The following is a 15,068-nucleotide window of genomic DNA, read 5'->3' as shown; positions in this document are numbered from 1 at the left end:
CAAACACATAGTCAGTGTTGTTGCCGGCTCACCAGTCTATCGCCGTCGTCTAATTGCTATAAAAGCCAATATGACATGTTAACCCATTAATAATATTGTCTATTTTTAACCCAATATCAATGTCTTCTTTTTATAATTTAAATAATCGAAAAAAAAAATCAATATTCCTTATCATAATGAAATATAGGCCTATGATTTAGTGGAAGGTAGTCACATAAAGAAATGGAGAACAAAGACCTACTTGGCCCATTTAGAGCATCTTCAACAGTAAACTTATACAAATCGTCGCATCAGATTTCAAACTTTTCATAAAAATATTCACTTTATTGCACAACAACAAATCGACACATAATCACCTACTATTTTATATTTAATCAATTTTTAATATACTTTTATATATATTAATTTTATATTTAATCACTTAATAATATTAATCTTTCTTTGTATCATATTATCCTGCTTGCGGTGCACACATATAATGTATATACGTGTGAACCCTCGGGTGGGCAAAAGTAAAATTGCACTAATTTTGATGTTATTTTACTAATCTCGTAAAAATAACGTTAAAAGTGGCGGAAGGTTAATCAGGCATCATGTGATGGCGTTGATAGCCGAAAGACAAGGGCACATGCACCAATCAGCCGGTGTCCCGATGATTAAGTGTTATGTGCCTTATGTCCAAGGCTTGATGCAAAACTACTATCGAGCCGGGGGTCTCACCGGAAGTAGCCTCTCTATCCCTATGGGATAGAGGTAAGGCTGTCTACATCTTACCCTCCTCAGACCCTACCATAGAATTGCTATTGGTGAGATATACTGAGTACGATGATGATTATGATGATTTCTTTGTATCATATGGCGACATACCCACAGGCCACACTCCTCTCACTTTGTTCATTTTGGATCTGATTCTCAATCCCAAACACCCCCTCAACCATGTTCATCATAAAGAAAAATCATCCTCTCCTAACTAAACACAACCACCCATCACCTCTCACCGGAGATTCATATTGATTGACTCAAACATTGATTGAAGATGAACTCTTTGAAACTTCACATCGGTTAGATCGGAAACCCCTTCATGTTGACTTAGATTTTTGTGAGATTTTCGGTTGATTGATTGTAAATCTAGAATTGTTTTTTTCTATTTAATAAGTATAAAGGGGCCACATCTGCACGTCCATCTTACGTTTGCAGAACCAAACTTGTTCAGCAAACTTGGGCGCCACAACGGTGACGTCCGCCAGATCTTCGTCCGACACTGGTCACCCGTATTCGGACCTCGGTCGATCCACCCCGTTGTGGATGCTCTTATATCTTTTACTTTAGCCTTCAATTATGTATGTTATGATTCCCTCAAATTTGTAAATATCATTGGTTGCATAAAAATATATAATAATATCTACTATAGCCTACTTTACTTTACTCCGTTAAAACTTAAAAGTGAGATGAAAAGTAAACACCACAAATATTTTAGTTAAAGTCGGTCAATAAACAAACTGAAATTGACTGAGTGGCATTTCATTTTCACTAAATTAGTGTTTTACCTGGCACGTAATGTCGGGACAGGTCGGTAAAAAACAGATTGTGATAGACCCAATCGTTGTCGGTCCCAGGCATTGAGGCGATAAGTCGAGGTGAATTTGAATACTATCAGTTACACTCATTACGTTATAGACACTGTTGGTAACCTGAACGTTAAAACCCAAAAAAAACGCATCAATGTAGCATATAAAAAGATTAACATGTAAACAAATAGCCGTTTATTTGGTCTAGAAAACCAAGCGGTGGTAAAGCTCAAGTTTTGTTAGTTCTGGACATTAAGGCAGTAACTCGACACGACTTCAGTCGGTTTCGTTTGTTTTCGTTAAGGTACCAGAGCTAAAAATGGAAATAATATAAAAACCGAGGTAGACCAATGGGCTGGTGTCGGTTGGTAAACTCGGGCGTGGGTAAATTCCGGAGCGTTATGGGGTCTGGGTGTTGAGGTTGTGAGTTTACGAAAATTCGGTTTGTTTTCGTTATGTTTGTTACGGTATCGAAATTAAAAAAATAAAAATAAAATGACAACGAGTAATACCAAGTGACCCAATCGTCAATTAGTGACATCAAACTTGTTAATTGTTATATATAATAATTAGATGCGCGTTGAAATTTTTAATAGATTAAAATTATTTTTTTTTGGCGTTTTACTAATAATTTAATGACTCCAGAGTCCAGTTTATTCGGTTATCAATCTCAGGGCGTGATTGCGTTTGAATTTTAATTTGTATTTTAGTTATAAGTAATTAATAACCTCGAAATGCAGTGTAAACACTTGACTTTGAGTTGGATGGCACGTTTATAAAATCATGATATAATATTATATTATAATATAATACTAGATTCATGTTGCATATATATTAGTTGTAAATTGCGGTTGATATGTGTCGTTGAAATTTTTGTAATTTGATATTGCAAGTCATAATTTTTGGTCTTACAATCACACCCTTAACATATGATATCAAAACTTTGACGAGCCGTATCTCACATTTCGCAAATCAACCAGAGCTTCTTCAATCACTCTCTCAAGGTATGATCCACCTAATTCATTCATGAAGGAGTGCTTGCTTCTTTATCCATCTCGGATCTTTAATCAATATAGCTTAAGACGAGCTCGACGAAATACCAGGGACAACGATCAAATGACAAAGCTTATTATTTCCCTTTTAAGAGCCTTGAATATAATATGGAAATAATACGCTTTAAACACACTCCAACAATGACGAAAAACCCGAACAAGTTTGACTTTATTTAGGTTGATCAATCCGAACATATAATTATTTCTTGATCAGTTTAAGCAGTACAAAAAAACAAAAGCCCAAAATTAGCCCATTTGATTTTAATTAGAACCCACATATCAAACCAGACACGTTCTAATCAAATACCATGTCCATAGTAGCTTTGAGAATGCCCAACCCATACAAACAACTAGAAAAAAAAATTAGAGTAAAGTGCCAAAAACGTCCCTTTGGTTTGGTTAATAATGCGACTTTAGTCCAAAAAGTTTTTTTGTGCATACGAACCATCGAGGTTTCTCATTTTTGCCAATTACATCCAAATCGTTAACTCCTTTATGTTTCATCGTGAACTCAAGTGTAAATTTGTATTTTCACTAAGGAATAAAGGGGCAGTTTGGTCTTTATACTAGAAGTATAAAATTATGTTGTAAAATAATCATACAGACACATTGCATCTCATTAGTCAACCCACACCATCGCCTGCACGGCTGCACCAATCTCCAACCACCACCACCGCCGGCCTCGACCTCTGCCACCGCTTGAACCCCCTGTGTCGCTCTCCTTGCAACCATTAGAGAACACGTTCACCACTGTCACTCAGTTTACCGGCTATCACACCCAATTTGATGATAACAACAACCCAACCTATTTCAGCTGATTCAACAACCACCGCCTCCTTTTGCAACTCCCACTCACCGCTGCCGTCTAAAATCGACAGTTCGACACCACCACCAAAGCCTAGATCTAGCTCGAAACCCAAGCTCACACCACTAGGGATGGTGGTTTTGGATGCCGACGCCCGAAAAACGAGCTTGAATCACACAACTAGTGATGACCAAACTCATTTGCAAGTGAAGAACCTATATGATATGGGTAGTTCTTGGTGGTGGTAGGAGACTCGGAGGTTTTTGTGAGATTATTGAGTTGATTTGTAGCTTTAAGAGATTTCAAGAGATGAAGGGGTAACATATTTGGGGTTAGTGACTACGAACTTGGTGTGAATGATTATGGATGCAAGAATTGAAGATTGAAGATGGGTATTGGGTTTTGGGAAAGATGGTCGTTGATTTCAATGGAGAAAGAAACAAGGTGGGCCCATCGTATCATTTAGAAAAAAAAAAAAAAAGAAACATGTGAAAAAGACAACTTTACCGTTTAGTTAAAGATGAAGCATAAGGAGTTAACTATTTGGATGTAAATGAGAAACCTCAAAAGAATTAACTAAAAGGGTTGAAGTCAAACCCTAGAAACATATGTCAGCCGGCAGCCTCACCAACTATGATCGGCGCGGAAAATCATTATTCCGGTGACCGGCCGCCGGAAAACCGGATTCCGGTCCCAACCTCCAAACGTCGGCCACTATAAACATCATCCTCATCATCCTGGCTTCTAATATTCCTCTTCCCCACCGCCATAGCTTTCCTAATTCATGACAACCACCACCGTTACAGCTTCCTGCCAGAAAATTGAATCCGGCTGCCCCTTCCGTCGGCGGTGGAACCACCACCGGATACTTTGAGTTTCGCCGTTCACCGCCGCCGCCACCATCCCAGATCTTGTCAACCCTAGTCGCCGATTCACTCTCTTCCTTCTTTCTCCGTTGTTCACCGCTACCACACCCTGGCCGGAAAAACGAACCGCCTGAAAATGAATCCCATTGAACTTATTCGATTCGTTTCGAATGGGTCAGATTCGATTCGATTTGAACGGCCTCGGTTCGATTCGATTTGAACGGCCTCAGTTTGATTCGCTAGCAGTTACCGGTAAACCCCTCGGCCACATCTTCATCCCACAAATTGGCACGATCAGAAATAACTGACACTCACATACGTCGGAGTTTGATTTATTACATCTTCAACCTCGGAATCGTCGCCGAGAAGGACCGTAGGGTCGCCAGATTTTTGGCGTATGGCGGAACGGTTCCCGAAACGCACGGATTTGGCACTTGTAGATCCCAAGCATCCAAATCTACAAGGAGAAGCTTCAAACACTCTTATTTCCCACTTAATTTTCAGTTCTGGAAACTTTATTTTCAAACTTCAACGGGTCTTTAACGTCTCGGTTAGTGTAATCGCGGAAATAGAACCCGAATATCAAGAGAAAAGCTGAATAAGTTGATCTGACCCGCTCTGATACCACTTGTATGTCCCTAACGACCAGATCTAACGCGCGAACGGATTTTGCACTTGATAAACATTCGAGACTGGTGTAGTAAATCAAACGACTGAACATAATAGTATAAAGATAACATAAAGGAACGATCTCGTTGTGGGTTAAAGATTGATAATATTTAGCAAGAACCGACCCCACCCAAGGTGAGCTCCCCTTGGGTGGGTGATTTACATTATACAAAACACACATACAAAGATGATAAAAACATATTTATAGCCTAACAACATTATAAAAGTTTTCCCATTGAAGCTAAACGTGTGTGCTGAAACCCTCGTTTCGTGTCCGGTTTTTTCGTCGACATAAATTATTAACTTGACCGAAAATTTATAACGGGCTTTGTAAGTTGATATCGCAAGTCACAATTGTTGCCCTTACAGATGGGTTTGGCGCTCGTACATTTTGGATGAATGGTTTTAGCACTTTAAAGAAGATGAGGTGGCAAGGAGTCGTGTCCCCGTCTCACCACAACACATAGCCTAATGAAGGCCTTGACAATCATATTTTTTTATAGGATCTTCGCTTGGACTCACAATTGACTTACAATTGTCGTTGGATTTGGGTTCATAATCCTTGGCAATCACTCTAATCATTCTTGCTCTACATAAGCATACTTAAATGCATATACATATACACATAATAAACAAATTCGGCCAGCAAAATGATCTTGTGGCGATGACGAAGGATGATCGCGCCGCTGTTTGTCGCTACTCACTGTTCTTTTTTTTTGCCATTGCGGCGACTATACTGTTACTTTTTTAATAAGGTTTAAACCAATTTGGACCTAAGTCACAATAGTTTAATATATTGATTATTAATGTTTATTTTAAATTTATGTTTAAATATTTATTAATATATAATTTGGTTTTTCTTAATGGCGGTTTCTTTTTAATTTCATGAGGTTCGGTTTCAAAAGTTTAAGGGAAGGGGGGTTGCCGCCCCTTTTCCACTAAATCATTTATTGCACTTCATGAATAATTAGGGTCTTTTTAATGTAATGAAAATGCTAAATAATTTTTTTGGGGTTAATTTGGCAACTTGTTTGTGATGGATTAGGCCTTTGATTGATTAGAAGAAAATCGTAAGAAAAAACGCTGCTTACCCTGAAAGAATATCGAGTTTAACAGAGGAAGTTCGATTTTAAACTTACATTTTAAATATTTATGTAGGTCCTTAAACGACCACGGTAACGGATTTTGCACTTGATACGTATTTCGAGACGGGTGCAGTGAAATCAAACAACCGAACAAAATAAATTAAATATAATAAGGATAGTGATCGATCTCGTTGTCGGTTTTAAAGGGATTAAACATATTATAAACGAACCGACCCCATCCAAGGTGATCTCCCCTTGGGTGGGTGAAAACACTTTAAAACACACACACACTAAAATGAAATACAAGTGGCATATTTATAGCCTAACACGATACATATGAACTAGAAGATCTCCTCCCCGTTGAAGCTAAAAGTGTGTCGAATCTCTCGGCTCGGATCCAAAAACCATGTCGGCTTAGTTATTTCCTTGACCAAAATATTTAACAAGTTGCGCCATATTGATATCGCAAGTCACAAATTTTGGCCCTACAATCATGTCACACCCCGATCAAAGGCGGCGGAACATGCCGGGGTGCAACGCGATTTGGACAAATACACAAGACACTATTTAAAGTGACAATATTTATTCAACTCATTTTATTTCAACAAATCAATAACAACACATCTCGTTCATATAAACAAATAGCAGTCATGTTGTTCGTTTTACTAAAACCCTAATAGTCTTGGTAACGTTTTCCGTCAAGCACTCGAGTCAACAATAGTCAAACCTGTAACATTTCATAAAATAAAGTTTGTGAACACAAAGGTTGGTGAGCAATTCATAAGTTTGAGCATATAAGTATATAGTAGTAAAAAGCCACAAAACTTGTATACAAAACAATAAATAAAAGCGAAAACTTGGATAAATTGACAATCACTAATAGAATTACGTTAGCGCCACCTAGCTACAAGGGGTTGCCAAGTAGTCTAGGATTTAATAGAATATCGTTAATTGCATTACGTTAACAACACCGTGCTATAAGAGAATACCAGATAGATCACGGATTTATAGACTTCCCCATGACTGAAAGCGATAAACACATAGGCACATAGCATGTAAGCATAGAACACCAAATCAAGCAATTATTCAAGTAAAGTATACAATCACGTTTGTGGGTTTAAAGATTCAAGTAATTGAAACATTTAGTTTGATAAGTATGAAATGTCACCCAAAACGGAAGATGGAAAAAGGGATATGAAAGTACTCACCTCGATTGATGAATTGAGAAACTAATAAGTGATCGACAAATAGAAAGCTTGTAAACGAAACGAACGAATCCGACTTGAAACGATGAACACCTTAGCTAAAATAAATAATGTAATATATATTAATGAACTTGAAACCATAATGAAACTATATTGGAAGCATTGAACAAGAAGGTTCGGTTATTAATCGGATTACCGGTAAATTTGTTAATGGTTAGGGACTCGTACTTAATGACAAATAAAATAAAATAATACTATTTTGTTGGGTTTTTAAATAACTAAACCAACATTAAATAGAGACAAGACGGGTTTAAATCAAGAGTTCGATTTTGTAAAAAAAATGAATTGATAATAAAGTTTATAATAATGATAGTAATGGTAATAATAATTCTAAAAAGATATGTTAGATATATATATATATATGTAAATATATATATATATAAGATAATGATGATAATAATAATAATTATTATTATTAATACTAATATAGTATAATACTAATAATAATAGTTAAAGAATAACGATCTTAGTATTAATTAAAATGTTGTTGATAAAAATAATAATAATAATAATTAATATTGATAGTAAATAATGATACCGCCCTCGATGTCGGTTCGAGTTCTAAACGAGTTCACAAAATAAATACAATAATATTATTGCTAATAATAAAAGATAAAATATAATTTTAATAAATAATAATAATATGATCTTAAATAATAATAGTAACTTTAATATTTATAATAATAATGATAATAGCAATAACATTAATAATAATAATAATACTAATACTAATAATTAGAATTTATAATGATATACATTTTTTTTATAAAAAGTTAATAATAATAATAATAATAATAATAATAATAATAATAATAATAGTTGTGTGAGTGTGTTGGAGGTGGTGGCCGGAGGTGGCGGTGCTCGCCGGAGGCGGCGGCCGGGACAAGAGAGAAAGAGATGAGGCTTGATGTTTATGTTAGGGTTAGGTTTGTGTTGGTGGTATATGTAGGCATATTTTCATAACAGCCCCCTCAAGTTTCAATGAATGTTTAAACGAGCTTAAAGGTTTGTACAACTCGTAACGACATTACGAAAATCGTTTTGAACTCCTTATGTTTTCTTAACGACACTAAAATATGACAAACATCGATATTATTTGAGATCGATGTCTATTATAATATTATATAATAAATAAATAAGTTTCTAAAGTGTTGAGTTGGGTATACGTATTAAAAGTTTACAAAAACGAATATAATTCGCGATCTGAAATTTGACGAATGTCACAAATCACCCCCCTTGACTTACGATATCAGTTGTTTATCAGTGTCAAACATCTTCACGAATCACCGGATAAACCGAAACCGCTTTACTTCAATTCACCCCCTCAATGTATGATCCACCTAATTTCATGTAGTAGTTCTTGCTTCTTTATCCATTCTCTCGGATTTTAAGCGATATAAGTTGAGATGAGCTCGAATATCCGCAAATCGTTCTCGAAATACCGGCTTAAGCGATCGAATGACAAAGCTTATTAATCCGTTTAAAGTTCACCTTTCAGATCCAACTTCTCGAATGTAAAAAGAATAATAAACTTCGAACACTCGGTCAAACAATGGCGAAAACCCGAATAAGTTTACTTTCTTCAGTTTGGTCAACCCCGAAAAATAATTATTTCGACTTGAACCGACTCCAAATGGCTTAGACAATGTGAAAAAAATCAGTGGGCTCACCAATTATAAGCTAAAACCTTGTAGCCCAAAATAAAGTTTACTTGATATTAGTCAAGACCCACCTAAGCCCAATCCAGCCCAAGCCCATTACCCATCCATCCAACCATATTTGGGCACAAAAAGAATACATGCATATGACCATAATGAACAGCCGTCATCACCGGCCGCCGGAAAAATGATTCCAGTGTCTGCGACCTTCGCCAGAAAACCAGCTTCGGCCTCCGCTGCCACCACTACAGCCCCTATAGCCGAGCATCGTCCTCTCTTCTCACCTCCAACCACCACAGCGGCCACTGGTGACCGGCTTCCTTCACCGGAAAAGCGATCTCCGGCTACCCCATCCACGGCCAAACACCACCTTAATAGCCAACATCCACCGCCGCCGCCTTATCTCTTCATTCTACCTCAACCTCCAGTGTCAAACGTCACCGGCCACCACAGCAGCAGCCGTCATCCTCTCATCCAGCTGCCAGAAAACCGATTCCGGCGACCGCTGCCGGAAAAACGGCTTCTACTGCCGCCGTCTTCTTGTTCTCCTTCACCTTCATAGCCACTTATCTTTCTTTTTTTTCTTTTTTCTTTTTTTTTGAACTTGAAACCCGGACTACCACCGCCAGCAGTTACCATCATACCCGTCGGTCACATCTTCATCCAACAGTTGCAACGACCCGATATAACCGGCACCCGTGTATTGGATTTTGATATTTTACATCTTCAACTTCGAAAGCACAACGGGAAGAACCGTAGAGTTGCCGGATTTTCGGCGAATGGCGGAACGGTTCCGTAACGCCCGGATCAGACACTTGTGGATTCCGAATATCTAGATCTACAAGGTGAATGCTTCAAACACGCTTATTTCTCACTTTATTTCCAACTTTGTTTCTATATCTAGAAACTTTATTTTCAAAAATTCAACGGGTTTTAAAGAAATTAACGTCTCGGTTCGGGTGATCGCCGAAATAGAATCCGAATATCAAGAGCAAAGTTGAATCAAAAGATTCGACCCGCTCTGATACCAATTGTAGGTCTGAAAACGACCACGCTAACAGATTTTGCACTTGATACATATTTCAAGATGAGTGCAGTGAAATCAAACAACCGAACAAAATAATATAAATGTAATAAGGATAGTGATCGATCTCGTTATCGAATTTATAGGATTAAACATATTATAAACGAACCGACCCCACCCAATGTGAGTTCTCCTTGGGTGGGTGAAAACACTTTACAAAACACACACACTAAAATGACATATTTATAGCCTAACACAATACAAATAAACTAGAAGATCTTCTCCCCATCCCATTGAAGCTAAATGTGTATCGAAGCTCTCAGCTTGGATCAGGAAACCACGTTGGCTTACATGATATAACAATATGCTATATGCCGTCGTAAAATAACACAAATAATATGTAGAATTCTTATTATATAGAGTAAAGTGTCATCTTCGTCTTTGTAGTTTGGCAAATAATGCAAATTTGGTTGAAAAAAGTTCATTTTTGGCATATAAATCATTCATGTTTCTCAAATCTTGCCAATTATATCTAAATCACTAACCCGTTAAATTTAATCATTAAGTCTGGGTATACATGTCTTTTCATTCTTTCTTTATTATAATACTTATTTCAGTGAACTGAAATTTCCGTCCCTATGGTTTGTCCAAATATGCGGCTTAAGTTCATTAGCTTCAAATTTGCAATTTTCTTTCCTATGGTTTCATTTCACTTGCAATTAAACCCAAATTTATTAACCTCGTTAAGGCTGGTCGTTAACCCATCTGCGTGCCCCTCACGTGACAACTAGTTTGTCGTTTTTCTCCCCAAATAAATCTCAGTCTTAATTAGCAAGCCACCTCAAATGAGGGGCTTGGGTGTATTTGGGGAAAAAGAAAAAAAGAATGAACAAAGTTGCCCCTCACGTGAAGGGCACACTGATGGGTTTAACAACTAGACTTAATAAGATTGGTGAATTGTGGTTTAATTTCAAGTGAAATTAAATCATATGGAAGAACATTTCAAATTGAAACTACTGGACTAAACCCTCAAATTTGGACAAACCACAGGGACGAAAATCGCAGTTCACTAAAATAAGTATTATAATAAAGAAATAATGAAAAGACATGTATACCCCTGATCACTTAATGATTAGATTTAATGGGATTAGTAATTTGGATGTAATTAGCAAGAATTGAAAAACGTAGACGGTCAATATGCAAAAAAAATGGACTAAATTCGCATTATTTGTCAAACCACAAGAACGAAAATGACACTTTACTCTATTATATACTTATGATAAAAAAAACTTAATGATATATGCATTAATTATCATGTGTGCATATAAAACATTTATATATAAAAAATAATTAAATGTTAAAATACAAAGGGTAACAAAAATATCTGTAGCTTAAAAAATCAATTGGAAAAATTTCTAGAAAAAAAAAATTAAACACAATAACTCAAAATATAATAAAAAAACAAAAAAAATTAAAGATACTAATATGTTTCCGCCGTCTTTCTTGTTAGAAATAAAAAAAACACAATATCGAGATAAAAAGACACAATGACGAAAATAAACAAAAAAACACAATCAAAAATAAAAAAGACACATTAAATCGCAAAATATAGCATAATATCGAGCAAAAAAATAATATAATGTTAATGCTAAGTAATATAACACAACATAAAAGAAAAAAGAAACGATCGATAACGAAAATAAAAAAAAACGTGGTAATAAATAAAAGAACACAATGATCTATTTCCTCAACATCATGTCTTTTTTTTGAACGAGCACGACGGGGGAAACATTTTAGTTTTTTTTTCATTTTTTTATATTTCAAGTTATAGTTTTTTATTAATTTTTTGAAGGGTATTTTTAGGCCACAAATATTTCATCCGTTTCATTTTTGTCTCAATTTATTGAATAACTTAAATAAATGAGTCGTTCATCTTTCTTTTTTTATTCAGTTCTTGTCATACAATCTGAAAAAAATATATATATATATATGATTTGATGAGATCATAAAATCTGGATAAAATTTTACCATTTTAAAAGGTCACCCTATCACATACACCAAAATTTTAAATTCTTTATTCCAAATCCTTAAATCAAACGACTACATAAATATCAAACACAAACTGACAATAAGATCCAACACCACTTACAATAACACAACTATCATCAACATGATGACAACAATGAGCAACATACAAGTAAATACAAGTTCAGAAAGATGAAACAGATAAACTCGTATGAAAAAAACTAGTGTTTTCAAGATGTGAGCATTGAGTTAAGATATGTGATGAAAATATATTCTCGCTTAGAACTACTCGATAAAAGTTAAAATACAAAGAAAGACAAAAATGAGAAGCGTGAGAAGGATTTGTGACCACATAAAAAAACCTCTTAAAAATAAATTAAAAAAAATAAAAAAAATCATAACTTAAAATATAAATAAAAAACTAAAATGTTTCCGCCATCATTCTCGTTCAAAAAAAATGACGAAAAGACACAATGCCGAGATTAAAATCACAATGACGAAAATGAACAAAAGACACAATTATAACTAAAAAAAGGCACAATAGATCGCAAAATATAACACAATGTCGAACAAAATATAGCACAATGTTGAGTAATATAACACAACATAAAGAAAAAGATACAATGTTAAGGAAAAAAAGACACAATCAATGACGAAAATAAACACAAAAACACAATGATAAACAAAAAAACACGACGATTTTTTTCACTTACCATTGTGATTTTTTTATGAGAACGAGAATGGCGGTGGAAACATTTTTGAGTTTTTACTTTTTCTTTTTTTTATTAAATTTTGAGTTATGATTTTTATTTATTTATTTTTTTTTAAATTTAGTTGAGGGGTAACTTTTGTGTGGCATTATAAGTTTTAAGGTTTGCTTTACTTCAAAAATAACGTAGGAAATTTGTCAATAATCCTTAGGAGTAGCGGGTTCAAGTAACAAAAGCCATTCATAGTAATAAATTGGTATTTGTAAAGGGGATGGTTCAATTTGTGGTTAAGGAGTTTGGAAACAATTTGTGACATCTCTTAACAAATTGCATGAAAAAGGTGTGAGCCTTGTTTCTACTATGCGAAAATAGGACGGTAATGGAGAATGTACTCTATTTTGGCATAATTATATTCGCTATATTAGCACACTATTATAGTATTATCTTATGATTCATCCATTCACTTCCATCACTCAACATATTTTATATTAATCATACTCCATTCATATTTTTTAAATATAGTTTTAATACTAAAAACTAAAAATATGAAAAACTAAGACTAATAGAAATCTACCACCAAGCCGATGGAAAAAGAATAGCGAGAATGGTCCCAACCAACCATTCTCACCACGCCATGCGGAATGAAGGGGGTGTGGTGTTCCATTCCCATCTTTCACATGTCACATAGAACCATATTTTTCTCACCATTCGAGTATATCGCGTAGCCTTAGGCGGGGTGCACTCCCCTTCAGTTTAGAAGTTTAAGATTACTCAATCTTGATCTTTTTGAAGGGTAGCATAAAAATATGCAAGGAATGCAACTGCTTGGGTTTGGAATTGGCGATGATCTTAGGAATGACTGCACTCCAACTCTATAATTGTTCACGAAACATTGTGTCATTTCACATCAATCAATGATTTTGCTCAACACCTATATAAGAAATCTCTTGGTGCGATTTCAACACATCAAATTCATGCTTCAATTTTCACATAAGAGAATTTCTCATCTTATGGAAATTACTTTTAGTCTTTTTTAGTCTTTATCCGATTATTGATTTTGTTTGACGATTTTTTTTAAATCAGAGATATCCTACGTGTATTAGACGTAGAAATTCTTGCACTAAATAAGAATACGAAAATATACAAGCTCTATGTTACAAACTTACAACTCAATAAACATATAAAGGTATATTATGCAATACAAACTAAAAATGAAATATATATTAAAGTAAAACGTTATTCCCACTTGTAAGCACATGATATCTGAAACAACAAACAAGTTAGTTAATTAGTTCCTGATATCTTTTTCTTCCACAACCGTCAACCCTAAGAAAGCTGTACTCGATGGCGCATGCATGCTGCCTCATTCTTTTGCATGTTCCAGCCTTCGCCCTTTTTCGGTGCAGCCGCTATTTGCTGCTGTTGTTGCCTCCCTGCCTCCTTTCTACCAGCAGCGACCCCACCCCCTTTAATTCTTTAGCCTATATATAATATTTTAACATAAGTTGAAACTGAACGTGTTTGTTAAGTTATAAAGTTGATAACATAATAACATTATCATAATATTATCTTAAGGACACCGCCGGACCAAGACTCCAAGAGGATATGATTTGGGCCCCATTTCTATGCGGCCCATTTTAAAAACAACATTTATTAATTATTATAATGTTTGGTGATTTCGAGGTTAAACCACAGACTAGATGTGCACAAATCGGGTTTTTCAAATACACGGGTATGACCGAGTATTGGAAAATCGGATATTGACAAAACCTGGGTAGGATTCGAGTCCGGGTATTGTCTCTAAAACCATACCCTATGTATCGGGTTCGGGTCGCGTATTCTAAAACGGGGTATGACCGAGTATTGGAAAATCGGATATTGACAAAACCCGAGTCGGATTCGGGTCCGGGTATTGTCTCTAAAACCATACCCTATGTATCGGGTTCGGGTCGGGTATTCTAAAACCGGGTATCTGAATACCCTATTTTCAGGTATTGAAAAAAACCTTATTTTCGAGTTTTTTCTGGCTTTTTTTCGGGTATTTTCGAATATATATTGGATTTTTTAAGGGTTGCACCTTTTAGGATTATTTTCCCGGGTATTTTTCGGTTAATTTCGTGTATAGATCGGGTATTTGTAAAACCCGGTTCGGGTATGAAACCGATTCGGGTTTTCGGGTATTATCGGGTACAAATCGGGTCCGGTTTCGGGTATGGGTTTTGGTACTGAAATGCATACCCTATCCATACCCTACGGGTAGGGTCGGGTATTAAAAACCCGGGTATAAAAAAACTTGTTCGGGTTCGGGTGTTTTGTGCACCTCTACGATAGACCACTTGTT

The 15,068-nt window shown here is 35.6% G+C and overlaps 1 protein-coding gene across 1 annotated transcript in view; it reads right to left on the bottom strand.

The window, feature by feature from the left end:
• LOC143570181 (ABC transporter B family member 15-like) overlaps positions 1-15,068 on the bottom strand; it is a 211,481-nt gene that overhangs the window by 182,713 nt on the left and 13,700 nt on the right. The window lies entirely within an intron of this gene.

Source organism: Bidens hawaiensis, unplaced genomic scaffold (genome assembly GCF_021521415.1).
Source record: "Bidens hawaiensis isolate Kalapana, Puna unplaced genomic scaffold, B.hawaiensis_p1.1 tig00024843_1, whole genome shotgun sequence".
Lineage (NCBI taxonomy): Eukaryota > Viridiplantae > Streptophyta > Magnoliopsida > Asterales > Asteraceae > Bidens > Bidens hawaiensis.
This window is presented reverse-complemented; position numbering and strand designations above follow the sequence as displayed.